The 8,615-nt window shown below is 59.0% G+C and overlaps 1 pseudogene; it reads left to right on the top strand.

Moving 5' to 3' along the window:
- The first annotated feature begins 3,345 nt into the window (after positions 1-3,345).
- LOC123393960 lies at positions 3,346-6,403 on the top strand (annotated as a pseudogene).
- The last annotated feature ends 2,212 nt before the right edge of the window (positions 6,404-8,615 follow it).

The following is an 8,615-nucleotide window of genomic DNA, read 5'->3' as shown; positions in this document are numbered from 1 at the left end:
TCCTGCTCATGTAAACACACAACTAAGAGATAGACACCTACATACACGACATCCAACACACGTTCACAAAATCTCACATGCGTGCACTGAAACGGACACACACACAAGTCAAGCACACATGCCCACACACAGAGAGAAACCTACACACACATGCTGGCATGCACATGCTGCACATGTGAACATACCTGGCCCCTATGTACATGCAGTCGCATGAAGCCTCGCAACACTTTCACATGGGTGTGCAAACACACAAACGCAAAGCATAGACACACACTGTTGCCAGGATGCAGGCATCCACACTTCTCACACACGCAAACACACATATTCGAGCACACGAAAAACACACATACATAACACCAACACACACGATGTCCTACACACAGGGCAGCAAAAGACAACATACAATTCCACACACAACATGTAGAATCATACACACATGGTCCCCAGCTTAGAGGAATGCTCAATTGGCCACAGGTACTTCCTCATGTATGTGCGTGCACACACATACATACACACACACATGTGTGCAGGAGCGGAGCTGCCCTCAGCTGCTCCCACATAGAACACACACCATGTCATCCATCCCATGGAGCACACCTGCATTCCCTCACACATCCGAGGAACAGACTCCTCCGCTGGGTGGTGTTACCCACAGAATGATCTGGAGCCACAGGGACCATGGGGGACCGCCTCCTCTTTGGTCCTCCCACGACCCTTGGTTTTGCACTGGAGCTGACCAAGAGCATGCATGGCATTGCAACTCAGCAATGCAGGGCACAGTTCCAGGTTCAAGGGCAACAGAAAAAGCTCTCCAAGCCATGTGACTACGGTGGTACGAGGAGCCCAGGGAAGGACAGGGCGCCACTCGTGAGCACCTTACCACTCCTGTGTGCCCAGCTCTACAGACAAGACTTCCCAAGAGAGCCCCGCCTCTTCAATCCTCTGCCAGATCCTGCTTGGAAGGGTGGGGCTCTCTCCCCAGGCCAAGAATGGCTGCGCCCTGCCCCCTTGCTCTCCATCACCCCCACCCATGGAATCCAACAGGATGGGGGCTGGAGGGTCCCACCAGGCTTATTGCCTCCTTGCCATTTCCTGTGCCCCCAATATAAAACCACACATGAACACAAGGTGCTTTGTAACTTGTTTATGGCCCTTCTCCCTGACCCTGCAGCTAGGGGCAGGATCCTCTCTAGCGCTGCCCCTGCTGATCCTTGTCCATTTTGCTGTCCAGTGAGGGCTGAGCCCCACGGAGACGAGCCCATGCATGTCTCTCAACGGTGGAGGCCTCATCAGATTCTTCTTGGTGGTGCAACGCGGATGCTCTGTGATGTCCACTTCCACACAGCTGCCATGCCTTGACACACACACACAGACACACGCACACACACACACACACACACAAACACAGAAATATGAAAATATACACAAAAGTCTTAGCTATTTGTGAAAATGTATGATGCCAGGCATAGTGAATGTGATGTTGTGAGCATTTCTTGTCCTCGTGGGATCCTGGTTCCTCCACAGCCAAAGCACCGTACCCTGCTTGGGATGGACGTGGCATATGTGGCCCTTTGACGACTGAGATGTGGTTGGAAGAAACCCATCTATTGCTGTAATGCTGGGGGAGACCGGCTTGCAATGGCACCACACCAGTTGCCCCAAGCCTACCTTGTTGGCCCGAAGCCACACTTTGGGTATCCTCTATCCATGAGTGGGGGCCAGCACTGGGGACGTAATGGCCCAGCCTGAAGTTCAGCTCACGGCCTGACCTGTTCAGCTGCAGGGGAAGGCTAGAGAAGATGTGTTTCTCCTCTGCAGGCCAGACAGGCTGGGAACGCCTTCCCCATGGCATTTGAAGTTTCACCCGAAGGCACCGGAAGACACGCTGTCTCTGCAAGTGAAGGTACGGGCCTACGTGCTGTGTCACCTGGGAGCCGGCCTCAGCTTCTTGTCTCCGGCCTTTCATAGGGTGCACCCTGTGGTCTCCTGGCCCACAGACATAATGCCCAACTGCCCATCCACAGGGTTCGCCCAGACGTCGTCTCAGGGGAGGGACATCCGGGTTCCCTTTGCCGTATGCCCTTGGCTGCACAAAAGGCACGCCTCCCACCGAGCTCCATGCCAAACACACTGCGTGTCACTGGGTAAGTGTGTGTGCTGTGTCAGTGTGAGTGTGTGTGTGTGTGTGTGTGTGTGTGTGTCTGTGTGTGTTTGCACGCGCACGCGTCGGGCGCAACCAGCTGGGTCCCTTTCCCTGGTCACGTGAACAGTAGCTAGTCACAGAGGGGAAGGGGGCTTTTATTTCATGGGAAAGGAGGTTCTGGGACAGGCTTCTGCATCTTGCTTCCTGAAGCCTCGATCTTCCAGAGACCCTGTGGCCAGAGAGTGGGCAGAGAAACAGCGCCGGGAACACAAACACCGAGACGGACCGGGGAAGAGGGAGAGCAGAGCATGGGGAAAGGACAGGCGGATCGATGGATTGAGCCCTCTCGGTCCCCCTTGTCCTGAGCAGACAAGGACATGGCCTGGGGGAAACAGTGGCCGAACCACTGGCAGACAGTGCCCCAAACTGGCAGACAGCTTCCCCCCGCTGTCTCCTGGAATGGCACTGCTCTGCAATGCCTGGGCTGACAGTCCCCCGCACGCTAGACCAGGGTCCCCGGTGGTGCCTTCGCTGTCCTCAGTCTTCGAGGATTGCGTGGGGGAAGGGCCAGGGACAGTTTCTCCTTGACAGGCTACAAACACCGGGCGGAGAGCGTGCTAAAGGAGGCGACGGGATGGAGGGGAAGGAGTTGTGGGCACTGGGGCCTGGGGCTCCTTAGGTAGAGCCCGAGGCCATCCCGGAGGAGGCGCACTGGCTGCCTCCCTGGCCGCCTCCAGCAGGGGGTGAGGGGCAGGGCCTGTGGCGGCCACGCCCACCGCCTTGAGGCTCCTGGGGCCTGGGGTCCCGCCATTGTCCTGGGCGCGGATCAGGCCTCCTGGGCGCCAAGACCCGAAGCGTGCCGCCTCCACCTCTGCCCCGTGGGCTCCTGGCCGGAAGCCCTTGTGCGCATGCGTCCCAGACTCCGCTGGCTTCCGGGAGGAGACGGCGGGACGTCCACCCTCCACCGTTCGCAGGGCCGCAGAGCTCCACTGTCCGGCCGCCTGCGGGAGCCGCGCGCTCACCCCCTCCCCTGCTCCGTTCCCCTGCAGCTGCCCCAGCCGGGCGCCACGTGGGACACGGGACTGCCCCCGAATCCTGACCAACTCAGTCGAGGGAGAGGTCCATCAGGACGCGGCTGTCCGTGGACATATAGCCCCACCCCTGCAAGAGAGGCGAAGGTGCTGCTGGGCCTAGGCGGTGGGATGGCGGCAGAGCCTGGGCAGCAAGAGGAAGGCCGTTGGGAGAGAGAGGGCGCCATCCTGGCGGTGGAGCTTGTGCTCGTCGGGGATGACCTAATGTTGGTGTGGCAACTTGTGGTGGTCGGCGTGGCGGAGGACCCCGGGGAGACTGAGGAGGAGGAGGACGATGACGACGAGGCTAGGGAGGTTGAGAGTGAGGCTGAGGAAGACGGGGAGGCTGAGGAGGGAGAGGAGACCGAGGAGGAGGACGACGAGTTGGAGGAGTCCGAGGAGTCCGAGGAGGAGGCTGAGGAGAACCGGCAGGAGGATGGGGAGGAAGAGGAGGCTGAGGAGACTGGTGCGTGGGAAGTAGCGGAGGAAGAAGGGGAGCTGGGGACTGAGGAGGGGGCGCCTGAGGAGGAGATGGAGGACGTGAAGCCCACAGAGGAGGCGGCTGAGGAGAAGGGGACAGAGGAGGGAGAGGAGCCAGAGGAGCCAGAGAAGGAGGAAGAGGAGGCAGAGGAGAAGGCTAGAGAAGCTGAGGAGGTGACGGAAGAGGAAGAGGAGCTTGGGATGGAGAAAGACGTGGCAGAAGAGCAGGAGTGGCAGGAGGCTGAGGAGGAAGCCGAAGAGGCTGAGCAGGCCGAGGGTGGCAGGGACAAGGAGAGGGAGGTTGAGGATGTTGAGGAGGAGGAGGTGGTGGAGAAGAAGAAAGAGATGGAGCCTGAGGGGGAAGAGAAGACTGAGGAAGAGGAGCAGGTGGAGGAGGTGGAGGAGCCTGAAAAGGCTGAGGAAGAGGAGGGCCAGGAGGAGGATGAGGAGGCTGTTGAGGATGAGGTTGCAGAGGTACCTGTGCAGGAGGAGGAGAAGGAAGACAGGAGGGAAGAGGCCTGGGAGGGGAGCCAGAAGGAGGGAGACGCGCAGGAGCTGCAGGAGAAGCGGGAAGGGGAAGAACAGCCAGAGGCACGGCCAGGTCCGCCCCCGTCCCCGCTCCAGGCTCTCGCGGCCCTGCAGTCAGAGCTGGAGCCCCTGCACAAAGACGCCAGCGGGGCCTGCTCTGGGCTCAAGCTCAGGTTGTGGCAGAGGCGGCGGCGTCACACCTGGAACACCGAAGCGCCCTCATCCGGGGCATCCCTGGCTTCTGGGCCAAGGCTGTATCCTTGCTACCTTCATGGAGGGACCCCGATGTGGCCGGGCTAGTGCAGGAGACTCCTGTGGCAGGGGCCCCGGGCTCACGCCTCCGTGTTCGGGGACGGTTTCGAATTCCTGCTTCCGGCGGGGGTGCCCGGTGGGGCCGCAGGTTGTCCTCGATGTGCCGGGCAGGGGGCCGTGGGTCCAGCTTTCTCTGTTAGCGCCCAGCAGGGAACCACCTGACTTAACGAATGCAGCGGGCCGTGCGGGGGCGCAGGGGGCCTTGACACAATCTGTGAGGAGGGAGTGGGTCCCAGTGGTAGGGACCCAAGGCTGCACTTGCTGTGCAGACTTGCTCCGTTGTTGTAGCTCTTTCTTCTCCAGCCCTGGGAGAGTCCTTGACCCGAAGCAGTTTGGGAACCACCCGCAGCTGTCAGCCATGCTCAGTGAGCAAGATGAAGGCATACTTGGCTCCATGACGGATTTGCAGGTCTGGCCCGGGAGATGGAGGCCGGCCTGGGGGATGGGAGAAGAGGGGATAACAGAAGCGATTTCTCCCCAAGGCCAGGAGGGCAAGGGTCTGCTGGACAGAGATTTCAACCCTCCTCCCCACTTTGCCGCCCGGCAGGTGGAGGAACTCGGGTTCTCCCTGTGATCGCCGCAGGGTCCTGCTCTTCTTTCGCAAGAACTCCTACTTCCGCAATGAAGTCGTTGAGAAGGAGTATGTCCTCAGGGCTGCTGGTAAGGGGGCCCTCTGCGTGGAGGGGTGGCAGCAGGTGGAGGCGGCAGGGTTGCACCTGATGCATTAGGCAGCGCCTTCGCACGTACCCATCTTCCTGCAGGGTACGAGCCGTCTCATTCCACTCCCATCCAGTGGCACCCCTGTTATGAACGGGAGGCCCGTAGCCGCAGACACCACAACAGCAGCCTAAACTTCTTCAACTGGCTCTCTGACCACAGCTTTGCCGGGTCTAGCAGGATAGCTGAGGTGGGTCCCGGGGACAGACCGCGCACGTGAACCTGGCTGTGTTCCCCAGCCGACTGGGATGGGCCTCTGAGCCCCGCCCCGTTTCCCCTGCCAGATCGTCATGGACGACCTGTGGCCCAATCCCCTGCAGTACTACATGAGGAAGAAGGCCCCAGCGGAGGAACTGAGAGGAGTGCAGGTGAGAAGACCGGGGCGTGGGTGCAGAAAATGCTCCGTAGGCCTCCGTGGGACCTGGGCGTCCCACATGAAGAAACGGCGGCTCAGCGGAACGCTCAAGAGGCGGTGACCCCGTGTGCAAAGGGCATCAGCATGAGTCAGGGAGTGCGGTGTCAAACTGGTTCTGCCTGGGAAGCTTGAGGCACGCGGGTCAGGCCACACCAACAAGCAGAGCTGGAGAAGCAGGCGCCTCAGCTTTGGGCACCGCCTCAGTGCCTCTTGCCATCCTTGGCACAGAGTTTGGGTTCCCTGGTGTGAAGGCTCATGCGTCACCCCGTTACCTTTCTGTGTTCATCGGTAGAGTTTTCCCAGCCATCTCCCAGGGCAATCTCCTGTGCCCACCGCAAACATCCAGAGAACACTGGCCAGCATGCACAGAGCTATTTGCTACGTGGTTGGAGGACATGTCAGGCGATCGCCATCGAGGCCCGGGGAGAGGGGCAGGGCAGAATGACCTCTGATCCCCGAAGGGTCTTGAACCCTCTAGCAAACCTGTGTATGGCCCATAGAGGATACTCACCGGCCTCCTCATGTGTGCCTGTGTGCCTGTGTGTCTGTGTGTCTGTGTATCCGTCTCTCCCAGGAACTTCAGCATGTTGAGGTGAATACGCAAGAGCCTTGCGCTTGACCGGAAAGAGTCCAGGACCTTTCAGAGGGAGCCGAATGATCAGCTTGGGCCCTCGAGCAGGGACCCACCTCGAGCCTGGTGTCGGGAAGAAACCCAGGGCCGACTGAGGCCTCCTGTGAATTTATTAAAAATGTCGAAGAGCGATGTCAGCCGTGCTTACGTGTGTTACTGTGGGTACGCTCGCACACGGTCTTCTTCATGGGGTGCCGGAGCTCATGGGATTCCCTTCGATGCTTACCACGCTGCCTGGGCATCCTTATTCCCGTGGAAGGGAATATGCATGCTTGCCCAGAGGTCTAGGTCACACAAGCTCTGGGACTGCATCCCGGTGTGGCGGAGGTCCTTCCCCCGGGGATGGTGGAGGTGGGCGGGGAGAGGAGATGAGCGAAAGGCCAGCTGACTGAAAGGGCTCATGTCTTCCCTGGGGAAATGACAGAGGACAAGGAAAGGGAAGGACGAGCCAGGGCCAGACATGTCCAGTGTCAAGTTTTGGTAGATGGCTAGGACCCTCTTCCAGAGATGCCCCCTGGTGGATGAGCTCAGACACAGCAAGGGTGGGACGGTAGTTTCATTAGTCTCTTGAACCCCAGAGCCAGTGCTCTCCTTTCTTCTAAACAGGCGTGCCCAGGCCCTTGCTGACACAGTCATCCTCAGCCCCAGATACAGCGGGAGCGAGTGGGGGCCAGGCCCTGTGGAGGGACTGTTGGAGAGGGGAAAGTGGGACGAGGGAAGGTAGGAAAGATGACACTGTCATTCTGGTCCACGTGGCTGGACGGAAGAATGAATGCCAGGGAGAGTGTGTGTCACACACACACACACACACACACGGACACCATCGGTTTCAAACCGCCCTAAGCCTCAGAATATTTAGCCACTCACATACCCCGACGCATACACTCAGGAGCAAAGCCAACACCCCGCACCCAACACACGGTGGTTCGGTCACTCTCATGTCCTGACGTGCACACACTCCCTCACCCTCCCAGGCACCCAAAAGTCACACACTCACATGTCCAGAGACTAGCTCACGGATAGGCAACCCCACGCTGCCCCGTGATCCCCAGTTCGCGGCTTCCCTAGGATTTTGGATCCGTGTCCCCAGATGGTCCGTAGAGGAGAGGGCAGAGTATAGCTGAATGCGAGACCCAGGACACCCACCCGTGTGCTGTCTGACCCATGCTGACCCTGAGGCTGATATGCCTCCTTCCCCAGGGTCTGAAGGAAAGTGCCCAATACCCTCTATCCAGTTAGACCACTAAAAGGGAAATGCCTCCAGAGGGCACACCTAGTCCTCACCAACACCCCATGCAGCATGCTCCCCTGGTTAAGGGCCAAGTGCACACAGGCTGCTCCGACCATGTAGGGCAGCGTCCATCTTCGGAGGTTTTAGCCTCACTCCTCCCACTTTCAAATTCTTTGTGACTTTGGGACTAAAAGGCCAGTCTCTCGTTCGTAGCATAGACGTGGCCAGCTTTTCAAAACCTGCTCGTTCTGCTGTCGTCCACATCGTACTCCAGTGCCGTGAAGCCCCATTACTGAGCAGCCCCATTACTGACACAGGGCAGTCCACAATTGCACTACTTGGTGACTGTGTACTCCCTGACTGTTTCCACCCTCTATTCCTCTGTGACTTCCTCACTCGCTGTCTCATGTTTTCGGGAAACGTGACAGCTGCCCTCCTGGACACCACTGGATTTAGCTCTGCTCAGCCCATTTTTGGCTTTCCCACGATTGGGGGGCGGGTCCCTTCCTCACAGGCAATGTGTCCTCTGGGTCTATACGCCTTGCAAAGTATGAATTCAGCTGGAGGCCTACCCGTCCTTCCCGCCCTGCCTAACCCTTCCTCGCAGCTCCCTGCCTGTCTCTCCCTCCCCATTGGAGCACACTCCTCTCCCACCTGCCCCTGTGCCTCTCTTCCCTTCTCTCCCTCCCTCCCATTCCGCCAGCTCTTCTTCTCTGGGCTTCTCTCTCTCTCCTCCCAGACTCCCTCTCATCCCCCTCCCGCTGTCCCCACCAGAGCCTTCTCCCTCTCCAGGGCTTTGCTCCTTTTCCTGCAGTAATCCCAGGAGGAGCCTCCTCCAACGGCTTGGGCAGGAAGGCACATGCTGGTCAGTTTAGATTGTACCAGGAATTCCGCAGTCTGCGCAGTCTCAAGGACTGTCTCAGACATTTTTCATCTCCCCATAGACAGCCATGCATTTTTCTCTCCCTGCAGGGGTGTTTGTTTGTGTTGAGAAGCAGATTGAGAGAGTGACACTTGTGGCGACCACACACCCTGCACTTAGCGCCAAGGGAGTTCCTCCTGCTTCTTTGCGGTCAAAATCCCTCCCC

This window comes from Mustela putorius, unplaced genomic scaffold (assembly GCF_011764305.1).
Source record: "Mustela putorius furo isolate JIRA1106 unplaced genomic scaffold, ASM1176430v1.1 tig00001094_pilon_pilon_pilon, whole genome shotgun sequence".
Lineage (NCBI taxonomy): Eukaryota > Metazoa > Chordata > Mammalia > Carnivora > Mustelidae > Mustela > Mustela putorius.
Note: the sequence above shows the minus strand (reverse complement) of the source record. Positions and strands in the feature narration are given on the sequence as shown.